Genomic DNA, 10,000 nt, shown 5'->3' on the forward strand with positions numbered 1-10,000 from the left:
TGATTAGGCCTGAACTCACCACTGTGGACCAAGTGAAGGTCTCAAGCCTCTTCTTGTTCAAACTATGGTGAAGGGAATTAGGCCTAATTTTAATGCATTTTTTTTTGGGGGGGGTGAATACCTGAAAGACCCTACTGCCTCAATTCCATGCTCTAGTCTAGCCAGAAAACACAATTATGAAAGCCTTTATGGGAAATCGGTTTACCACAGACACCTGTATCCTCCACAGACCCTGACACATGGGTGACATCAGCAATCATCATAAAAAAAGGTAAAGTATGTTCCCCATTGGGGTACTTATCAGTCCTGCACTCTAGAGCAACCTGAACCAAGCAATCAAAGGAATTAAATGCTACAATGCATGCAGTGCGAAGTGTTGCAAGATCAATCTAAAATGGCATGTGTGCATGCACATTTTATACTGCAGACATCCTGAAGTCCCAGAGGGAGAAGAAATCTATCACTTCTGGGAGGGGAAGGGTTCTGAGTTATGGACACCAGACTGGCTGTCCAAGCCTTTAGAGGTGTAAGCCCCAGTAGTCAGGACTACTGCAAATGACCCAAAAATCGATCTTCAGCATAATCTCAGACATCATAACAGCAGTAAAACTATGGCTGCATTACAAACCATAACTGTAGATGTGCGATCATGCTCAGGTGCAATAACAACTCCTGGACTTCAGCCTCAGAAGGCCCAAAAGACAGGTAGACCTCCTAAGCTTTGCAAGCTTCCGCCTTCCAGCCCTAGATACCACCTTCCCCACCTGGACATCACTAGTGAGAGAGAGACCTCTTCATTTCAACTTCAGTGATGTCTTGTCCTGGCAAAGTAAATTTGCATGGTGTGAAACCAAAGTACTTACTGCCCTGATGGAAGCAATCCCAAAAGGTTCCCAGTCAGGTTCTAAACAAATCAGAGAATGAAAGCACATGGTTTGGGTAAGAGAAACAGAAGGCAGTGGGAAGGGTGACTAGGGTACACAATCACAACTTCAGAATATCCACATAAAACAAAAGGGGGGAGGGAAGAAGAGAACTGGTACAACTGTAAACATTCAGAAAGTAACAAATATGGCAAATTCCTAACAAAACTAATTCACTAATGCAATCTTTCTTGGAAAGATTCCAAAAGCACATGCACCACTAGATGGGTGAACCCCCTACAGAATGGGCATGGCAAATCACTCCTTGGCCCAAGACGCAGTACTGACTGTACTGCCTTGATAAGGTCTGGAAAGATCAGGTAGCCTGCTTCCAGAACAGATTGGGTACTAACTGTCCAAAGGAAGGTAAATGGTGGGTGCAGTGGCCATACTAGAATAAACCCTTGTACGTTCCATACAGGGCTGCTTAAAAGAGTAAGGCAATAAAAGCAAATACTGTGCTAGTTATTTGCATACAGTTAAGCTTGCTGACATCTTCATTTGAAGACAGAAAAGAATGGAAGCCTAACACCTGCTCATATTTTCTTAAGCATTTGTCCTATCCAAGTAAAATTTTAATTGCCTGCAAACATCCAGGGAACACAAAATATTTTTTCTTGCTCTAGGATGACTGCCATGATGGCAAAAACACGGAAAGGTGGAAACCTGATTGAGAATTCTGTCATCACTTTATACATGAAGGCAGGATTAGCTCAGTGTTTATGTTCTTGTGGAAGATAAGAAATTATTTTAGCAGTGGTGACTAACAGAGTTAGCTTTTCCAGAATTCAGCTGACGTCTCATGTGGACAAAGTTCCATCTTAGGGAGGATCTTGAATGGAGGGCCCCTTGACGAGTTGCTTTACTAGCAGTGCTGAACAGAGAGAGGATCCCAAGGCAAACAAACTGAAATGGCTGAAGACGTTCAGCTGAAGAAAAACACAACCATGTTTAGTAAAGGGTCTGACCTCCTTTGTTAGCAAATGGAGACTTTTTTTCCCCATTTGGGCAAGGTCTGGGTGAGTTAAGGGAGAAATGGCTCCTGAGGATACTCGCAGTGTGGAGAGAAAGGTGCATCCCAGATTACTGGAAAATAACCAATCTACTGCCAGTGTGTACAAGAACAAAGGGGAGAGCCACAAATGTGAGCAGTAGAGAGGCACCAAACTCCTGTCACACTGCATAAAAGTTTTGTAAACTGTGAAAAAAACAGTGGTACAAAAAAAAGATTGCAGATGAGTGTCTGGATTCAGATCAGGATGCAGCACAACTGACCCAATTTTTGCAGTGAGAGAGTTGAGAAGATGGAGATGAGGAAAGTACAGTTGTGTACACATCATAAATGTAGATGTTAAGAGTGTATCCACTGTCGCAGTCATCACACTTGGGTTATCTACCTGCAGGTAGCCCTCAGTCGGCCCGAATACCAGAGTCTTGGGATTTCTGCATCGGATGCTGTCGCCTCTTCCATGACGTCAGGTCATCAGGGGTATAAAATATGCAGCAGATACATTACATCAGTTTTTCTTGCCTCAAATGTCAGGAGCTCCCAAAATAGGAAGCTAATGCATGGTGTGGAATACCCCCAGTAAAAAGTAAATACCACTACCATAAAAAATGGTAATAAAGAGGATAGGTAAAAAGGATAGAGAATACCAGGGGACTTGGAGGGAGGGAAACCAGGACTGCAACAGTGAATACACTCGAACATCTACATTTATGGTAAGTGTACACAGCTGTACTATGTTCTTCGTGTTTCGCTGTTGCAGTTATCACACTTGGGTAGATTCCCAAAGCTGAGGAAGGGTGGAGGCAGTCAAGAAGCGTTAGGGCTGGCAAGCAGGCCTTGTAAGACTGCAGTAGCAAATCCAGCTTTGGATTTAGAAAAAATAGGCAAGTGGTAATGCTTGGTGAAGGTGTGTACAGAAATCCAGGTTGCAGCTTCCAGGATGTCCCTGGTTGGGACTCCCCTGAGAAATGCTGTAGAGGTGGAAGTAGCCCTAGTGGAATATGTTTTGATCCCACGTGGGGTAGGTTTTCCATGGTGCTTGTAGCAGACATGGATGCAGTGTGCTATCCATTTGGAAATGGTTTTGAAATGGCCTTGCCCTCTGCCCCTGTAGCAAAGCTGACTAGCAGCTGGTCAGATTTTCTGAAAGGTTTAGTCCGGTCAAGGTATAATCTGAGCTGTCTGTGCACATCCAAGGAGTGCAGGATCCTTTCCCCTTTATTCTGAGGATTAGGGAAGAAGGTTGGCAAACATATGGATTGGTTTAGAGCCACACTGGATACCACCTTAGGCATAAAGCATGGGTTAGTCCTGAGGAAAACCCTGTCAGCATGGAAAATAATAAAAGGGTTGCACAGCCATGAGAGCCTGTAACTCAGACACTCTTCTTGCTGAAGTAATGGCTAGAAGCAAGGCTGTTTTCCAAGAGAGGAATTTTAACTTTGCTGAAGCAGCGGGTTCAAAAGGGGGAAGCGTGAGCTTTTCCAGTACAAAGTTAAGGTCCCAGGCAGGGGTGGGAGCTCTCCTAGGGGGCCTTAAATTGTTAGCCCCTCTCAGGAACTGTTTGATGAGAGGGTGAGAAAAGAGAGGCGCCTCAGTATTACAATGAGCTGAGATGGCAGAGGCATGAATCTTAATGGAGGAGAAAGATAGGCCTCTGTGGAGCAGTTCTGCTAGGTAATCAAGGATTTGAGGTAAGGAGGGCACAGCTGTGTCCTTTCCTTGAGAATGATTCCTAGAACAATATCTTTTCCACTTTTCAGCATAGGATTTCCTAGTACTAGGCCTTCTGGTCTCAAGGATGACGTCCAGCACCTGCTTATGGAGTGTATTCAGGGGATAAAGCCAGGCAGCAAGGTTCAGGGTTTGCAAGTGTGGATGCAAAATCTGTCCCTCCTGCTGAGACAGCAGGGAAGGTGTGAGATGTAGTTGCTAGTGTGGCACTGCTGTCAGACTGCGTAGGAGTGGGTACCAGTGCTGGTGTGGCCAGTCTGGGGCAATAAAAATTGCCCTTGGCATGTAATGTTTGATCTTGAGTACTACTTTTGAAAGGAGGGGCAGAGGGGGAAAGGCATAAATAAATAAATAGGTTTTCCCATGCGAAGGATAGGGCATACAACTTCCAGGCCCTGCTGTGAGGTTTCCTGGTGCAGAATTTGCCTCCTCCGAGAACCACCAATTGAGCAAAGAGGTCCACCTCCGGTGTGTCCCCCACCTCTGGATTAGAAGTTTGAATGAGTTGGGCTCCAATTTCCACTCATGTGGGTCCAGTAGATTTCTGTTTAACTGCAGATTTCTGCTCAAGTCATCTGCCAGTGAATTTTGTTTGCCTGGCAGGAATTGAGCTTGTAGGTGCACTTGGTTGCTCAAGGCTGTGTTCCACAGGACCATGGCTAACCTGCAGAGTGGGTAAGAATGGGTTCCCCCCTGCTTGTTTATTTACCACATAAATGTGGTGTTGTCTATCAGGAGCTGTCCTGGAAGGTTTAGGTATTTGAAGGCTGTCAGGGCATTCTGTACAGCTAGCATCTCTTTTTGACCGATATGCAGGGGAATTTGTTCTGGGCTCAATTTGCCTTGAATGCATTTGCTTGCCATGTGAGCCTCCCATGCATAGTCTGATGCATCTGTTGTCAGGGTTTGGGCGGTGAGGGGTTGAGTGAAAAGCAGTCCCTTGTGGTTGCATGCTTCTGCCCACCAAAGGAACTCTGCCCTTAGACAAGGTACAATAGGAATCACTGTTTCCAGGTCCCGAGAATTTTGACACCAGAGACTTTTTAAGTACCATTGAAGTTTCCTCATATGCAGTCTTGCATATGGAATTAACAGAATGCATGAGGCCATGAGCCCTAGGGCTTGCAGTATTTTCCTTGCAGATAGCTGGGTTTTGGTGGCCATCAGTTTGAAGTAGTTTGCCAAACAGACCTGCTTTTCTGGAGTGAGGAATGCCATCTTGGAAGTTGTGTTCAAGCTTGCTCCCAGGAATACAATTTTTTGACTAGGCACCAGTTGAGATTTCTTTTTGTTGAAGGTGTACCCCAGTGACGTTAGGAGTCTTTTTACAAATGCCAGGTGCTGAAGTATCCATTCCTGACTGCCCGCCTAAATCAGGCAATCGTCCAAGTATGTGTAAATTTGGATATTTCTCTGCCTGCAGAATGCAATGGCTGGAGCCAGGCACTTTGTGAATACTCCGGCCACAGTAGATAAGCCAAAGGGAAGTACAGAGAACTGATAGTGTATACAGCCTGCCCTGAAATGTAGATATTTCCTGTAAGACTCCCTTATGGGGATGTGCAGATAAGCTTCTTTTAAGTCTAGGGTGACTAACCAGGCATCCTTGGCTAACATTGGGAGAAGCTACTGTAATGTAAGCATTTTGAATTTTGGGACCACCAGAAACGTGTTGAGAATTGATAGATCCAGGATAGGGCGCCAAGAGCTCTCTTTTCTGGGCACCAGGAACAGTCTGGAGTAGAAATCTTGTTCCCTTTGTTCTACTGGAACAGGTTGAATAGCCCTGATATTGAGAAGGGAAAGTACTTGCTTTTGAGCCTCTGCCCACTGGTTTGGCAGAAGGTTTGGCAACCCGCTTGGGGTTGGCAGAGAATGGAAGTAGAATCCGTATCCCTCGGATACAATGTTTTAGGACCCATCGGTCCTGAGTAATGGACATCCAGTTTTTTGCATGAAGGACAAGTTTTCCTCCTAGGGGCGCTAGTAATTGGGCATGGCTGGGAAGGATAATTGAAAAGTCATTGTGAACTTTTTCCAGAAGGGGGTGGCTTATCACTCCCTGTTTTAGAGGTGGGGGCACTCCATTGTTTAGATCTCTGCATACCCTGAGACTGTAGTCTTGGTGGTCTGTTTCCCCTGGGTTTGGACTGAGAAGGCCTGGGGAGAGGCTGGAAAGGACCAGTTTTTAGAAGGCCAACGCCTACTGAACCTAGGTGGCTGCACCTGTAAGAAATCTTTGATAGTTTGCATAGGATTTAGCTTTTTCCTCCATCTTTTTAAGAAATTCTTCTGCTCTGGTGCCAAACAAATGGTCCTGATTTAACTCATTCACTCTGGAGCAGCTCAGACAAAGCTGCCTGCTTAATTCCACAATAGGAACAACAGTGCAGCCTGAGCTCATTTTCAGAAAATCCATTTGTAATACCATACAGAAAACAAATGTTCATAACTAACTATAAGAGCTAGACTAAAAATGTAAATGCTAAAGTTGTTCAGCAGACACTGACCTTTCCAACAGTGTAAATGTTGATGGTGCATATCTAAGTCATTATTAAATATCTGGCAAGGAATGTTGACATTGTGCAGATTTATTACCTTTTTGGAAAAGCAAAGCAGAATATCTTGGTCAATGTACCATGCAGACCCATACAATTTGAATTTAATTTGTTAGTAGGTTCTCCAGTTCGATCCTCAGCTGGGGTGCCTTCTGTGTGGAGTCTGCACGTCCTCCCTGTAGTCACGTGGGTTTCCTCCAGGTGCTCCTGTTTCCACCCACATCCCAAAGACATGCTGTAGGTGGATTGGACATACTAAATTGGCCCTAGGCATGAGTACGTGTGTGTGTGCCTTCTGTGGAAGGTTGGGCTGGCAACTTGACACTGTAAAACTTAACTGCCAATTATGAGGGGACGGGTGATCCACTGTGGTGACCCCTAACCGGGAAAAGCAGAAAGAAGGTGAATGTCAGCTTTAAAATGATACCTTCACCATTACTGTGTGATGCTCCTTTCTTGAGATATTCACAGAAATATGATTAATATATTATTTCTCATCACTGATAAATAAACAAAGCCTAATATCTCATCATCTGTAACAGACAGTCTACATATCAATATAAAAGTTAGGCATCTGAATGTCAGCTTGAAAATGATGCATAATTTGTGTGATCACCATGCTCCCTTGCAAAGATATGGGCATAATAATGAGAAGTATTGTAAATGTATAATTTTTATAATCGTACAAGACTAAACAAACTATATATGTACATGTGTACAGTGCACAGACAGTTCTTTTACCCTGTTGTAAAGAGTAACACTGTCTTCAAAACGAGGTATTACTTGGCACATTCAGGTGCTCCCTTGCAAAATTATTTACCAAAATATGAAAAATAAATCATAACTTCCATAACCTAAGTCCGAAACAAACTGATATCTGCACATGTGTACAATATACAAGCACCATTCTTTTACCACGTTAGAGCCATCAATACTGTCTTACAAAATGAGGCATTACTTAGCACATTCAGATGCTCCCTTGCAAAGTTATTTACCAAAATATGAAAAAAATCTATTTCCATAACCTAAGTCAGAAACAAACTGATATCTGCACATGTGTACAACATACAAGCACAATTCTTTTACCATGCTGGAACTATCAATACTGTCTTCAAAATGAGGTATTACTTGGCACACTGACAAGCTCCCTTGCAAAGTTATTGACCAAAATATGAAAAAAATCATACTTTCTATAACCAGAGTCCCAACAAAATTGATATATGCACATGTGTACAGCATTCAGAAGCAGTTGTTTTACCATGTAGATACACATGATTGTAAATATACACATTCTTGGTGTAACCAACATACTGCTGAATGGGTACATGTAAAGAGAAAAAGCAAGGTAAGGACCGCCACTCCACTAATGAACCCAGGACAGGTATGGGACTTCAGTGGCAAGCAAGGCCACCTGATCTGTCCGATAGCTGTGGTAGCTATCCACTCAGACAGCTGATAACACTGCAGTCTCATGACCTCCTTCAGTGTCAGCAGTCTGCCTTACCTATGCCTTTTCTCTTTACATGTGCCCATTCAGCAATGGACCCAAGGGATAAAGTTCTGTATTACTAAGCCCTTCCTGTCATCTAAACTCTACATATACCTGATAAAAACAGAATAAAAAAAGAAGTATACCTTCACACTGGATGTGGGGAAGCTCAAGTTGTACCATTTCAGTTTCAGAAGCATGCCTGGCAGCACAGTGAATGTCAGAATGGACACATTCTCCCACACTCACTTATTCTCCTGGTGGACAAACCTGCACAGGAAAGAAAATGCAAACAGATTACTGCTGCTGTTTGACAGATGTATTGGAAGACTACATATATATGTATATCATATGCATTACCTGGTTAGCCCATCCAAATCTTCCAGCCTATCCACAGGGGCAGCATTTTCTGCATTAGGTACACAACTGGTGATGATGATACAGAGGTACATACCTTACTACCCGTGAAACCACCAAATTACACACAATGACTGATAACATCAGAAGATAGTCTTACCTTACCTGAAATACTGCATGGGTGGACACTGACAAGGGGGCACAGAAAAGGCACATGTAAAGAGGAAAAAGCCGGGTAAGGACCACCTCTCCACTAATGAACCCAGGGCAGTCATGGGACTTCTGTGGCACTTGAGGGCAACTGATGTGTCCGAAACCTGTGCTGGCTACCTGCTCAAACTGCTGATACCACTGCTGTCTCATGACTTCCTTCAGTGTCAGCAGTCTGCCTTACCTCTACCTTTTCTCTTTACACGTGTCCATTCAGCAATGAACATAAGGGATCAAGGACGGAAGTAATGTAATATAGTGACTGTGTGATACAGGAAATTACTACAAGATGCGATGTTCAACTGCAGTAGTTCACAAAAATATGAAGCATATAACCACAAATGGGACTTTACTGTATATGAAACAAATTGTAAAAATGACAAAGAAAGTGGTGGTGGGGTGGCTTGAAATGACTCCATGTAGACCAAAACCCAAATCTGGCTTGTGCATTCATCAATGTGATAACGTCTACTCATGTGAATAACAGTGACAGCTGCTGAGAGTAATACCTGAAAAGTGATAATGACTCAGTGCTATATTTAACCTACATTTATTGTTAATGTGATAATGACCTGCATTTCATTACTGCAAAGTTACGCATGCTCAGACAGAGGTGATAACTGCTGCACATAACCTGTTGAGTAGGCATTCATTATATTACCTTGTGCAGCTGTTATGTAACACACTTATCTTTTAGGAGAAGACCCGAGTAATTCAGTAAAAATAGTACAAAATTTATTACTGAGCACTTCCTCCCACTTAAATTCCACACGTGACTGACAAAGCCAGGAAGTATGCACAAAATATATGGTAGCTCCATGCTAGTAGTAGTCTGCAAGTAATAACTTATCTCACTCAGGCAACTACTGAGTATAATCAGAAAAAGAATAATACAAGGAGAAATGTCAAACTTATCCGGTTGATCCGTGTACGAATTAGCCCAAAAAGTAGTAATTCATGTTATCGCACCTAACCATCCCTCTGGCTATAATGAGATACAGAAGTAAAAAACACAGAAATATGGTCCCAAATATCTGGTTGAGCAATGCCAACAATCACCAATAAAATACTAAGCCTCTCATACCACCCAGACATTATTCAGTACAAAGAGTAAATCAAAATATACATTCAGAACGTTTGGATATATTTACCAGCACTGTTCCTGTTACCCACCAGTCCAACATTTTAACATAATCAAAGACACTTAAAATATTAGCATTATTAACTTGAGATATTGACTGAATAATATGTGACTTACTAAACATTTTCTGAAGTAAAATACGTCTATAACTATAATTATTGTCCTTTAGGGCAGTTTCATAACCTGTTCTCCAGAAGTCATCAGTTTTAGGAGAGATAAAGGACAGTGCTAACTTTTGCAGGAGAACTGTGTTTCCCAGTGTTCACTTCAGCAGTCTGATCATGTATGCACAAGCACTTCCCTGATGCACAATGATGCATTTCCACAAGCAACCTCTTCATTAGTATGTCCAGGTATACACATACACCAACAGGAGACATTCTCCCAAGCACCCCCCTTCAGTAAAATATTGAGGTGTGCACAATCACCAAAATAACACATTTCAGCAAATGACCATTAACATTTGCTAGTATGTGCAGCCACCTAAATGAAGCATTCCCCCAAGTGACCTGTTCAATAAAATGAAGCATGCACAACTGCCAGAATTAAATATTTGATCAAATGACCTTTCAGTAACAT

At 42.8% G+C, this 10,000-nt stretch overlaps 1 protein-coding gene across 1 annotated transcript in view; it reads right to left on the bottom strand.

Annotated features, from left to right (window-relative positions):
• Positions 1-10,000, bottom strand: part of MARK3 (microtubule affinity regulating kinase 3) — a gene marked incomplete in the record, with an annotated part of 2,430,063 nt that overhangs the window by 355,048 nt on the left and 2,065,015 nt on the right.

This window comes from Protopterus annectens, chromosome 6.part0 (assembly GCF_019279795.1).
Source record: "Protopterus annectens isolate FY-2018-M chromosome 6.part0, PAN1.0, whole genome shotgun sequence".
Classification (NCBI taxonomy): Eukaryota; Metazoa; Chordata; order Ceratodontiformes; family Protopteridae; genus Protopterus; species Protopterus annectens.